Raw genomic sequence first — 13,060 nt, 5'->3', positions numbered from 1 at the left:
ATAAGCAGAAAGGTCAAGGTTGAACTCCATACTAACTCCAAAGCTTATTCTCCAAACCCCTACAGGATGCTTACTTATTACTCACCACAAACCTCAAAATCAGGCTGTAATTTATTTCACTTTACAGATGACAAACCACAAGGTAAGATAGGGTAAGTAGCTTGCCTGGATCACACAACCTAGTAAGTGCAGAGCCAGGATTTGAACCTAGAGTCTGTTTCCAGGCCCCGTGTGTGTATATAATATATACACACATAAAATATTAATACTATATACAGCACTATTGCACCTCCTGTAACCCTGCGAGTGGGCAAGGCAGCCATTGTCTTCATAGAGAATGAAGAGCCAACGAGGTAGCCTCCCATCTTTAACTTAAAGTCAGTTTCTTAAGAGGAATTTACGAAGAGCTGACATGGTAAGGGAGATAAATGCCCCCCTAGAGTAAAACGTTTAGTAGGAAATATGCTTTCCAAGGAACAGGCTACAATAGGAGAGAGAACACAAAGCACAAAGGAGGCAATTGGATATTGACAGTAGACAGCAGATTGGAGAAGAGAGACTGCAAAGTCAGGCCCGGTTGCTACAAGTCTTTTTTTTTTTTTTTTTCCTTTCTTTCTTTTCTGAGGCCAGTCTTGCTTCTGAGGTTTACCCAGACACAAGGGCTGTCAGATTCAGATTGCCTTAACTTGACCAGGTTATTATTTTCCCCCTTACCTCACAAACATGAGGGGGTAGCATGAATGCAGTTCATTCAGATTGGAAAAGGCATTGACCAATCCAGTCCCCAAACAAAGCCTTTGAGGACCTGCCTTGCCGGTTTCCAGCTCTCAGGCAAGGACACTTCTGTGAGCGCACTGAGCTCATCTTGCCACGACAGGCAGGAGAGGGTTCCCAAGTGGGGGTTCCAAAGCAAAATTCAGCCTGAAAGCATATCTTTGTCTAGCTCCCTGTCTCATGACTCTCTAAGTAAAAAGAAAGAAGATGATAAAACTTGCACTCAAAGAAAATCCAGCTGTGTAATTCTGTCCCAGGCCAACCAGGGACCACCAGAAAGGGTGTTAATGAGAGAACACTGCTTGTCTCTGGCTCCATTCATTCACTCACTCAACATAATGAATCACTATGGTAGGCTCTATGAAGTCCAGCAAAAGGAAGCAACATCATCTCCGCCTTCACAGAACCTCCAATGTCATCAGATGAGCCAGGGGAGAAAGGAGCAAATACAGTGAAATATAAAATGTGCTGCAGTAGAAGTCATGTCAGCTGGAGTGGAGGAGGGGAGAGGGCTTGTAGGGGCAGGGTTTTCCAGGGGTTGCTTCAATGATACAAGTCCAAAGTCAGGCATATGGCAGATGTTAAGGTGGAGGAGAAGGTAAAGTCAAAACTAGAGAATGGGAGCACAGCAAGGGCATTCCAGGGAGAAAAAAATAATGTGAGCCAGGTCCAAAGTGCCTAGGGTATTTGGAAGTTGGAAGCAGGCCATTAAAACTGAGTGTATAGGAAAGGACAGCAGGTAATACAAACAGGGATAGAAGTCAGCGCTAGAGATAGTAGAACTTTCACTTTCCATGTTGGCAATGGTGAGAGCTTTAAGCAGGTAAGTGATGATTGGACAGATGTTTTGGGAAAAACACTTGGGCAAATGTTTGGATGATAAAGTGGAAGAGAAGGGGACAGAGCAGGGTCAGGCCTATAGAGTCAGATTCTTATGGAAAGAAATATGCACCTATGGATGCAAGATATGGGAGAACAAGGTGCTTGGAGGCCAATGCACAAGACACAATTTTCAAAACGTACCTCTTCTGACCCCTATTTTACAGATGAGGACATCTAAACTCAAAGTTCAAGTACATCTCCCATTATTACCCAGTTGGTCAGATTCAGAACCAGGGGCTAATCCATGGTCTGTCTCGTAAACCTGTGCTTGTCCCACTGTGCTGCACTCCTTCTCCACAGCAGTTCCCCTGTGGTTCCCCCTCCTCCTGAAGGCTGGCAGTCCCCACCTGCAGCTACTTTTAGCTGAGACAACATAGGAAGGGATTGGCAACTTGTGAGGGCCAAAATCAAAAGGCCCTATTCTATGCTTTTGCTTACCTCCCTCTCTCTCTACCTAGCCAGAGGTCAAGTTCAAGCCCATAAAATCCACAAAGTCTTCCCCGACCAACACCACACAGGCAACGGTGAGCTTCCTGAGACTCTGAAATCTTACCATATGATTTTTAAAATATTGTCTCAGACTTGATTATTTTCAAACTATTCTCCATGGAGAGCTTGCCTTCCCAATTAGATCGTCTGCTTCTCAAAGGCAGGGACTGCACCCCCCACCACACACACACACACACACACACACACACACACACACACACACATTAATCTCAGCATGAAATATGTTGAGAATACAACAGATACCAAATTCTCCCGCATGCAAGCTTCTGGCTGCAGGTCCCTGCACCACTGGCTCCTCCTGACAGGGGAGGGGAACTCACCTTGCAGCCTAGCTAGCCCCTTCACACTCTCACAGCTGCAATAGAAAAAGCCCTGCTGTGGCATAAATACTGTCATTTAAGTTTAATTTCAGCAATAGGAATTGACATAGCCTATCTTCCTTGCTCCATCTTCTACCTTATAACTTTCTCTTCACACAGGCCTGCCATTATCACCAAATCACTGACATTTTCCTCCTTTTGCTTCCCTTTCCCATGCTCCAGTCATTCACAGAGTCTCTCCTCTCCATTTACAGCTCAGATTTATACATCCTTTTTGATTCTGTTAAAAGTTGCCTCTCTCCACTCACTGGGACCAACCTAATATTTACTCAGCCTTTGTCACGTTTACACCTCAGCTTTCATTTCTACTCACCAATTTCTCTCAATTCTGCTCTCCCATTCAGCCTGCTTGAGATGTTCAAGATTGCTATAAATGTTTTTTTTTCCATTAAAAAGCTCTTCCTGCTACTGCACAGGTATGGTATCTAGATGATTCTCAACATTCTTAGACGATCTCATTCACTCCCATGATCTTTCATCATCATTTCATGACTATTTTCATTTTGAATTAAAAATACCCAAATCATCATCCCAATCTCTGAATTCCTCCTTACACTCTTGATGGAGTTTTCTGAGTTGGTCAGATTGCTCCAAAAAGGTAGCCCACACTCACCTCAAATGTATGATTCCACCAAAAATTATGCTCCCCTCCCATTTTCTCCTGCTCAGTTTCAGTAACGACATGTCCAGTCTCTTAATTACATGGGATAGAACTCTAGAGTCTTATTCAGTTTCAATACCACTGCTGTCACCTCTAACTGCAAACTGTGCAGTAGGCTTCCTTCCTAATCCCTTTGCCACTGCCCTAGTTCAAATCTTGACCAACTCTCACTCTGATTACTGAGATAAAAATGCAACCTATACCCTCTAGTATCTGAAGCTCTCCAAGCTGACCCCAAACTGGATCTCCAGCTTCATCCCTCACTACATCCACTCACAGCTCAATCCTCTTGCCACAAGAGAATACAGCCTTCGTTGAGACCTGCCTGTTTAGCACGGTGTTTCAAGGACGCTTGCAAAGCAGCAGAGGCTCATATTAACAACCCATCACCCTGACTGGAACTATTTCTGCAACTGAGGGAAGCCCCTCAAAATATCTCTGGATTTGGACCTCAGACGTTATCTCCATTCAGACCCAGAGAATGCATGACCGACTCACATGACAGCAACACAGGACCCAGGTTCCAGGTCTGCCTTGTAGGGAACTTCCAGAAAGATCAACAGATAACACAATTTAGTAATGTAATTGTTAAGGCAAACAATCAAGTCTTGGGGCATATATTTTTAAAGCAACTTTACTTTTTGTTTTTTTCTCTCTTCATTTAATTTATTGCCTAGGGCTATTTTTTCCCTCTCCATGACTTTTCTAGCCATTCTGAAGTAATACAGTCACAATTCAGTTATTCAGTGTATTACTTTCCTATAGCTGCTGTAACAAATTACCACAAAATTAGTGGCTTAAAACAGCACAAATTTATCATCTTATATTTCTGAAGGTCAGAAGTCTGCAGTGGGTCTCACTGGGCTCCAATCAAGCAGTCAGCGAAGCTGTGTTCTTCTCCAGAGGTTCCAAGGGAGAATCCACTTCCTTACCTTCTCTATCCTCTAGAGGCTGTGTGCTTCCGACTGGTTCATGGTTCCTTTCCATCTTCAGAACCAGCACCTTCCGGTCAAGTCACCATTACTCTCACTCTGACTTTCCTGCCTCCCTCTTTCACTGCAAAGGATGCTTGTGATTACATTGGGCCCACCTGGAATTTCCAGGATAATTTCCTTATTTTAGAGTCAACTAATTAACAACCTTTTTTCCATCCACAACCTCAATTGCCCTTTGCCATGTAAGGTAATATGTTCACAGGTGCCAGGGATTAGACGGAGTCATCTTTGTAGGGTGGGGCATTAGTCTGCCTACCGAATACAATTCTGTGTAAAAGTTAAAGCTTAAACTTTATTTAAAGTTCTTTTCCTCCCCCTGATGATACCATAATAAGTATCAGGAGGCACTTTTTAGTTTCTCTTTTGGTCCCTCACTTGGAAGCTTCAGCTCCTGCTCCCCCAACTTGTTAAGAATTTTCAAGGGCTCCAGGGTGGGGCAGGTGATGAGAGAAGAGAAAGGGGAAGCTAGAATGCCTTTGCTCACCACACAGTGATGCTGCCCCAACACAAGTTCTGTCTGGGTTTGGCAGGTGTTCACAATGGCTCTGTCATTGTGGCTTCGTTTGCTGAGGTAGCTAATGCAGCTTCTCCACACTGGCCCTTTACCCCAGCTTCAGTCTCCAGGAATCTAGAATACTTGCTGTTTTCTCTCTGAGTTTTATTTCCTCTCCAAGTGGCCATCTTGAATAGGACCTTGGATCACTCCACACCAAATCTCAAACCCACAGGAAATACCAATCCTATTCATGGACAAACTCTGGGAGTGTAGGCCAGTTCCAGTGCAACTAACATTTTATTGCTTCGCTGCTGTGGAATCTGCTGCAGACTGATTCCCACTCTTTAGAGTCTCCCAACTTGATGAGACCTCAATCACCTGTGTTCGCCACTGGCATATGCAGGATTTATCGAGCTTTCCAGTGCCTTTGTAAGGGCCCATTTCTCTTTACTGAAGTTAGGGACTGGCACAGCATACCAACAGCCCTATGTGTGCATCCCTTTATACCTCCAGAGTGGGTGAAGGTATTGAGAGTTTGCTAACTAGCTTTCAGCCAGCTACTCAGAAAAACACACCTCTTGGTTTTACACCTCAATTTTAAAAGTGACAGTTGGAATTTCTATCTCATTAGCATTGCTGTTAGAGGAGGAATGAGGGAATCAGGGAAACACAGGAGATGGTCCTCCTATGTGGGGTGAAAGGGAAAGGGCTTCTAAGCAATAGTGGATCAATAATGAGACTCCACCCTAGAGAGAATGTGGCCAGTGGAAGACATGGCCAGTATTCCAGAGTGGTACACTATGTGTTATTCCATAGGATGGTCTCCTGGGTGTCACCTGTCCTTTTATGTGTCTGGTCTGATGAGCAGCTGGGCCTTTTGAGACTCAGTTATTTCGATAAATCCATAAGAGCTATTCTGAGACTACTGTGCTATGGGACTACTGTGCTATTTCAGCAGGACAGGAAATATACCAGCATGTAGTTGTTTCCTACAATTTAAAGGAAACATTACCAAACAGACATGTCACCCTTTGAATACGTATAAAAATTTCTGGGACACAGAATCCAGAGGAGGTCAGAACAGACCAGGTCAAGAGATCAGTTCCAACCTATTATTATCTATAGCTCAGAGCTGTGGTCAGGCCACATGCTGGGGAGTGACAATGCTGTTCCCAATACTTGTGCAATATGGAAGCACTTTTTAAATGACTCATAATGTTAAAGCTAGAAGGAGATTTAGAGAGAGCATCTAATCCCTTCCTCTTGTGTTAAGATGAAGAAATAGAGTCCTACAGAGAGTGTGATTTTCTCAAAGTTGCTCTATTAGTTAGTGACCAAGCCAGGACTCAAAAGCAGGCACCCCAACTACTAATCTAATGATCTTGCTACTCTTTCAGTATGTATTTGGCAAGGGGTTTATTCTTTTTTCTTTCACTGTTTCATCAGCACAAAGCATGATGCATGGTAGTGTTCAAAAAGTTATCTCTAGGACTTGTCAATGCTAATTTGTTTTCTTTTCCTTAGCCTTCTCAGCCACACATTCTTTTCCATCTCAGGTGCTCTCCTATTTTATAAATCTTATAAAGAGCACACATACAGACTGCTATTTTGTATAATCCCTCCTCAAATCAACCTTTGGGTATTTCTTTCATATTTTCCCCTACCCCATTAGAACATACTAATTTTGAGTTCCCTTCTCTCTTCTATGTGACAACAAATGATGCTTATGGGTTCAAGAGAAAAAACTAATTCCTATGTATACTAGTAAGTAAATTATCTTACTCTCTCAATTATCCAGTGCCAGGAATAAACAATAACCAGGGTGAATAAGTTCAAAATTAAGTCTATCACCTATACTGGATACCAAATTCATATTTAGTGTCTTGGGAACTAAGGCCAAACAGGAAAAAATATGGTTGCAATAAGCTTTGAGTTTTTTAATCAACACAAAGATGCTTACAGATTCAATTTCAGAAACCAAACTTTTCCTGAAATTAAATGGCATTTACTCACATTGATAGTCAAGGCAGGGATATTTAAGAATCCAATTAAAAAAATCCACTGTGTTTTTATGATTGATCAAAATATTCCACTCCAGATAATGACTACTGTTATTAGTATTACCAACAATAGAAACAAAAGGCTTAGCCCTATAGACCTTCTAAAGGCTGAGGAGTAATTACAAGCAGGAAATAGAACCAACTGAATCCCAGGTTTAGGCAGATACTCAATTGGGAATAGCTTCCATATATTTCAATATGCCCAATATTTAGGGTGCCTGACTGGATCAGTTGGTTGAACATGCAACTCTTGATCTTGGGGTTATGAGTTCAAGCCCCACATTGAGTGTGGAGATTACTTACAAACAAAATATTAAAAATATATATATATGCTCAATATTCAGTGTGTGTGTGTGTGTGTGTGTGTGTGTGTGTGTGTGTGTGTGTGTGTTAGGGCAGGGTTATTATCCTCTATCCAGAAAGACAAGAAGGGCATGGAATGTTCTTGGACAGTTGGAGACTTCCTTATGTCATAACCAAAATCTGTGCTTCTGTGGGTGTAGGAAGAAGGGGAAAACTTGACAGATTGGGCAAATGATGTTACAAAATCATAAGTCCAGATTGATCCAATTATTCCATCATGACATTCCATACTTACCAAGAGATCACCAACTCACTCTACTTTTAACTAAATAATATCTCATCATTAAACTAAATATACAAGACATTCTTCAAGAGTCACTATAATTATCCACTGGGGTCTTACACTATCAAACCACAGGTGAGAAATTTACTTTAAATACCAATAGCTTTAAGTGAAGTGTATCACTTTTAGCCCCACTGTCTCAACCATTCTCTAATGCCTTGCTTTAGAACCAATTCACTCATTGACTATCCGTCACCTGAAGGTATTTTACCTGTAATCCCTACAAATAATCTACGGAAGTGAATCCTGGCAAATATCTGGTCACTGTGATCCATACAGATGGCCAAATTTTGCAATACACACTGATCATAAAATAGTTCAGTTACCCGAATCAGTAAAGTAGCTATCCAGAATCAATTTTAGGCAACAAGAGTAAACCAAATATTGTCCAGAAAGTGACTCAGTGTTAATGCAACACATAAAACTTTCAGTGTTATGAATGATTTGGGGTTATATGGCCCAAGGTTTAACCTGAGCACCCTTTTGTGGCATAATTCCCCAATGCCACCCTCAGCTTTAGAAATTTTCTCAACAAAACTTAACTGGCTTTACCCATCCCCTAGGAGTCTTTTCTTTACCTGGCGATTGAGCAGTTAGAGAATGAATAGGTGTGTGAGTGATCCTGTCATTCTTTAACTCAAAGGAATAACTCCTACAGACAATTCCAAAGACTGAGGTGGCAGGCCAGAAAGCAGGTGGGCCTCAGGACATCTTACCCACTCACCTGGCAGCAGTGGAGGACTTTGATCACAGATAAAGCAAATTCAGGAATGTGAAAGAAAGCATCCTTTGCCATCACTGATGAGCAAATGCATCGGTGGTCCCCACCTTTCCCAATCATTACAAGTTAACTGCTCCTTTGCCTCCTGATGTGGCTGATGGGAAATGAGCCTCCAGGGCTGACAGCTAGAAATTAATTTGATCGATTTATTTTGCGTGTTTCACGTTTTGGGTGCAAATGCTTTTTCCATCCTGATAGAGCACATTTATGCTCTCCCATTCGCAGAAAACAAATTTATAGTGCCTAACTAACAGAATTCTTTTGCTGAAGGTCAGAAACAAATGTTCCCATCCATCTCCCTTTACCATCCTGAGCAGCACCAAGTGGTTTTCCTTTTTAATTTCAGACTAAAGGGAGGATTGTTTTCCAGGAAGGGGCTGGGGTGACAGAAAGAGAGCAAGTGGAACTTAGGGGTTTTCTACTGAAAACAAAACTCAGCATACCCCGCCATGAGAGGGGCAAAGCAAAGAAGTAAGAATCCTTTCTGCTTTGACATGGAAGAGAAAATTTCAGTTATGCCTTAACTCAAGTAAAAAGAACACCATTAGGTAAGGACTATTAATTTACCATTTTTAGACAAGTGGAATCTGGCACCTAATTTGTCTGTATTTCTTGCTCACTTGAGACCAAATTCTGTCCTTGGCAGGTAACTTCCAAAGACTGCAGAGGGAACAAAACATGCATGATCGGAACTAAAAATGGTTAATTCTACTTTCTGAGAGTATAAACAAGCTCTTCATTAAAGATGAATATTTCTCAGCTTTTACTTCACACTAAAAAAGTTCCCATGTCCCTGAGAAAGAAAAGCTGATGTTCACTCAGGGCCCGAGACTTGCTCAGCCGTGTGTGACAAATGACCTACTCCTGTCAGCCGGAGTTAATCATGGACATAGTTAAGGAGCTGTTAGGGTCAGAGGGGTAGCTTTCATAGGAAGGGCCAGAGCTTTGGAGGGTGAGGCAAGCAGGCAGTTCACTGCAGAGAGCTCCCCTGACCTTGCCACAAGTGTACAATCAAGACAAAATAGTAATGGGAACCAAGTCTGTGTTTAGGTCACATAGTTCTGTTTTTACCTAAATGGCATCTTTCGAACAGGTGTCTAACACCTTCCTGTGATCGTCCACTCTCTCTGCTTCTGATCTGAGAAAATATTCTAATGTTGCCCAGATATTCATGGTATGAAGTGGCCAAAGGGGACTTTATATTAGCCTATCAGCTGAGTGTGGACTGAACATGTCTGTGTCAGGGGAAGTAAGGCAGGCCCCCTCCTGTCCCAGAGAGGTTATACTTAGTGGCTCTATACTCTGCCTTAGGGAACCATGCTCTGTGTAATGAATTCCACTGGTTGTCTCTAATGAGAAGGAGGTCATCCAAACACCTAATCTGAAAAGCACAGAGTGAAAAAGAAGAAAGAGGGGAGAGAAGGCATAGAAAAGAAAAGTGGAAAGAAAGGCAATAAGGAAGAAAGCACAGCCAAACCTTAGAAACAAAGAGACAGACAGACAGACAACACATCTTATCTTGTTCCTTTATCTGGACTTGGGGATGTTTTTGCACATAACTATAAAAATGAAATAGAGGTGCATTTCAGTGATACCAAGGCTTTTGCCATTCACACGCAATCCAGAATCTGAAACCCCGATTGATTTGAGCTGAAGTCACCAGACCTTGGCTATTATCCTTTTCTGCTTTGTTTTCCACAAAGCAGAACAAAGAGTAAATTAGGTCTTTGGTTTCTATGTTTCTTTACAAATCTGAGCTCATGTGGTGAATAATGGAAAACACATTTCAAACTTATAGAATACATAACGAAACTTTCTTTTAAGCATTAGAGAAGGATAAATGTTTTTCACCCTAATGCAGCTCAAGAGAAAAGATTCCAAAGTCTGCCCATGGCATTTGAGATAATCAATTTCAAGAGAAATGCAGAGGCGACAATATCATCGAGGTGTCAAAAAGTTATCTAAGGCCCCGGTACTCTTTTTTGAATCTCGGCTTTAGCTTCTGAGTCAGAAGTACTATTATGCTCTTCTGACCCATCCAAAGGTATGAAAGAGGCGACTGTCAAATCTTCCTTTTGTTCTGTCCCATTAGCAATTAATTTATCATCTTATCTCCTTTTTCACACTGGAGGCCCTGAGACAGGAAGAGAAATTTCTATCAAAGAAGAACTGAACATTCTCTTGATGATGGTGTAAGCAGTGGGTACAGCTCTGGGGAGGGGAAATCTTATGAAACCTATAAGAATGGGCTAGAAAATGAGCAGTTTCCAAGTGGAGACAGCAAAAAGAATCGCAGTTCACATAGAAATGATGGGTACCATGAGATTCATTTCATATACTTGAAGGCTTTTAGTTTCCCTAAGAATGTATGCTACAGATCTCCCTGCGGGAGAAACCAAAGGTCTTGAGGCACTTCTCTCCATAAACTAGCTTACCTTACAAGGGTGTGTACCAACACGGGCTAGAAATACATCAGCCTAGCCAGAAAATCAAGTTTAAAATCACAAAAACAAACAAACAAGGCAGAAATAAAGATTATGAAGAGGCAGAGAGAAACTAAAATCAAGGAGCCAACAGCTGATGAAAAAAAAAAAAAATGTCTGTGATTCAGGAGCAAAGAAAGAAAGAGAGGCTGTGTGTTATGGGATAATTATAAATAATCTACAAATACTGAAGAGTGAGCACCTATCTATTTATGGAAGAGAAAAAAAAACAGAGAAAATCCTAGTACTAGCCGAGAATCCTCATTAGTTCTGCTCACCAAGATCTGAGTCCCTCTTCTTTCAGCGCACACTAGGGTTGCATTTCCTCCTTTGTTACAGTTGGATGGAGCCATATGACTAGTTGTGGCTAATGGGTTGGGAATGGAAATTATAATTACTACTTCTGTGCTAAAAGTGGGACCTTCTTGAGCTTTCTTTCCCTTTGGTATGTAACCAGCAATATTGGACATGATGGCACTGAGATTTTGGAGGGTGTTCTGTTAATGAAGAATAATCTCATTTATCCTGATACACAACCGCGGCTTTAACGAAATAAACACAAGGCTGTACAGTGGGGAAAAAAAATTGTCTCTTGGAGAAAATGAAAGAAATCATGCAAAGCTGATATAGTATCCCATGGGAGTCCTTGTCTTACTAGAGCATACACCTGAGGTGGTATGAAGTATCTGCCAAGAATGAACTCACCAACATTTGTGGAAACACAGCTAAGTAACTGTCATCGTCAGAAAAATAAAGCAACCTCAGCTGTATCTCTAAGACTTAAGTCTTGAGAAGAAAACTCAAAGAACAAAAGAAGCCACATCGTAGTATTTTTTTCCCTCATTTTACATTTATGTTTTTAAAAGAAGAGCAAAGGAATTTCATAGTTATGCAGATGGCATCATGGTTTATGTTCAAAGAACCACAGGATCCTGCAAAGCAAGGGATGCATCTGCAACTGACTGAAAAAGGAGCACATGCAGGTATATTCTCTTATCTAGACAAGGGAGTTATAAAACAAAATGTTAAAGGAAAGAAAAAAAATGCCAAGAATAAAGCTCAAATCTCTATGCTCTCTATAGAAGGAAACAGTTGTGGCATAAACCATGCATTCTCAGGGGAGCAAATATTAGTTCCTGGAAGGGGGGAGCAAAAACATCTTAGATATTACATTGGTACATCGCCTTCCAAAAGACCATGGTGCACAAATATATATACAGTATAAATGTGGTATTAACATTTTATGTAGAAGGTGATTAGAAAAAAGCGTTTTAAAAAAGTTCTTTAGGGGACAGTAATAAAAAAATAAAGATTAAGAAACATTGGCATAAGTGCACAAATATGATTTTTAGAGGAAAAATATATAAATGGAAAAAAGATGAAGGTAAATATTTATAGCCATTTATATGTACCAAAGCAGAAACTGTGTATATAATGAAGCAGGTCATTCTGAAATGGTAACTGGAATTAAATACAACTTTAAAATGTTCCCTGAGTCTTGGTGGAAAAGAACCAAGAGCACCTTCTTCCATGTTCTGTACATGCCTTAGAAGCTCATCAGAAGATGTCTACCCCACAGTCCCCCATTAAAAGTCTTCGCAGCAACACAGTCCAATCATTGGTATTCTAAACCCACAGCCTCAGCCACAGATTTATTACTATTTTTTTCTTTGGACTTTTATTTTTAAACTTGCTTTTGTGAACTCTCCTGTATGTATGGTTCTGTGCCCTATTTTCTTTTCCTTCACTGTTATGAACTCTAAGAGGTTATGGTCGGATATTTTTTTCCCCAAGGCTCTTTATTATTAATTTCAACATTACCTAACAGATGAGAATTTAATCCAGAGCAAAAGTCACCATTATGGCTCCCTATGTACCCTCAACAAAACCATTTGGCAAAATCATTCTAGACTGTAATAGATGCTCTGTTTCTGAAAGACATAGATATATAGTTGGTATAGGAGACGTGGAATTAAATTTAAGCTTGATCACAATTCTGTAATTTGTATTAGGAATACAGTACTCAACCCTCTACCAGGTTGAGCAACCTATAAACACCAAATGACTCCAACTTCCCTTTTAATCCTTACTCAGATTTTATTTAGTATGTTCCCATCTTGGGGAGTTTGACAATGACACATATTTTGTCAATATTCAATGCTACAAACTCATGTTATAAAATAGAGAGCCTTGACCCATGACTGTGTTAAGAAAGTGGTAGGAGCACCATCTGTTTAAATAAGCACTTCCTGTACTGAAAGAAGTTGTATAAGAAACAGCACATGTGCTTTGCACCTATGACCCTGGCAGACAATGACATCTTGGCTGCAGTGCCTAGACATAGCTTCACAACTGTTTTCGACAAAAAGCTTCAAAGCCCTGCAACTAATGT

At 40.9% G+C, this 13,060-nt stretch overlaps 1 protein-coding gene across 3 annotated transcripts in view; it reads right to left on the bottom strand.

Moving 5' to 3' along the window:
• Positions 1–13,060, bottom strand: part of CTNNA2 (catenin alpha 2) — a 1,119,678-nt gene that overhangs the window by 139,887 nt on the left and 966,731 nt on the right. The window lies entirely within an intron of this gene.

This window comes from Lynx canadensis, chromosome A3 (genome assembly GCF_007474595.2).
Source record: "Lynx canadensis isolate LIC74 chromosome A3, mLynCan4.pri.v2, whole genome shotgun sequence".
NCBI classification, from domain to species: Eukaryota; Metazoa; Chordata; class Mammalia; order Carnivora; family Felidae; genus Lynx; species Lynx canadensis.
The sequence above is the reverse complement of the archived record's forward strand: the minus strand, read 5'-3'. Positions and strand labels throughout refer to the sequence as shown.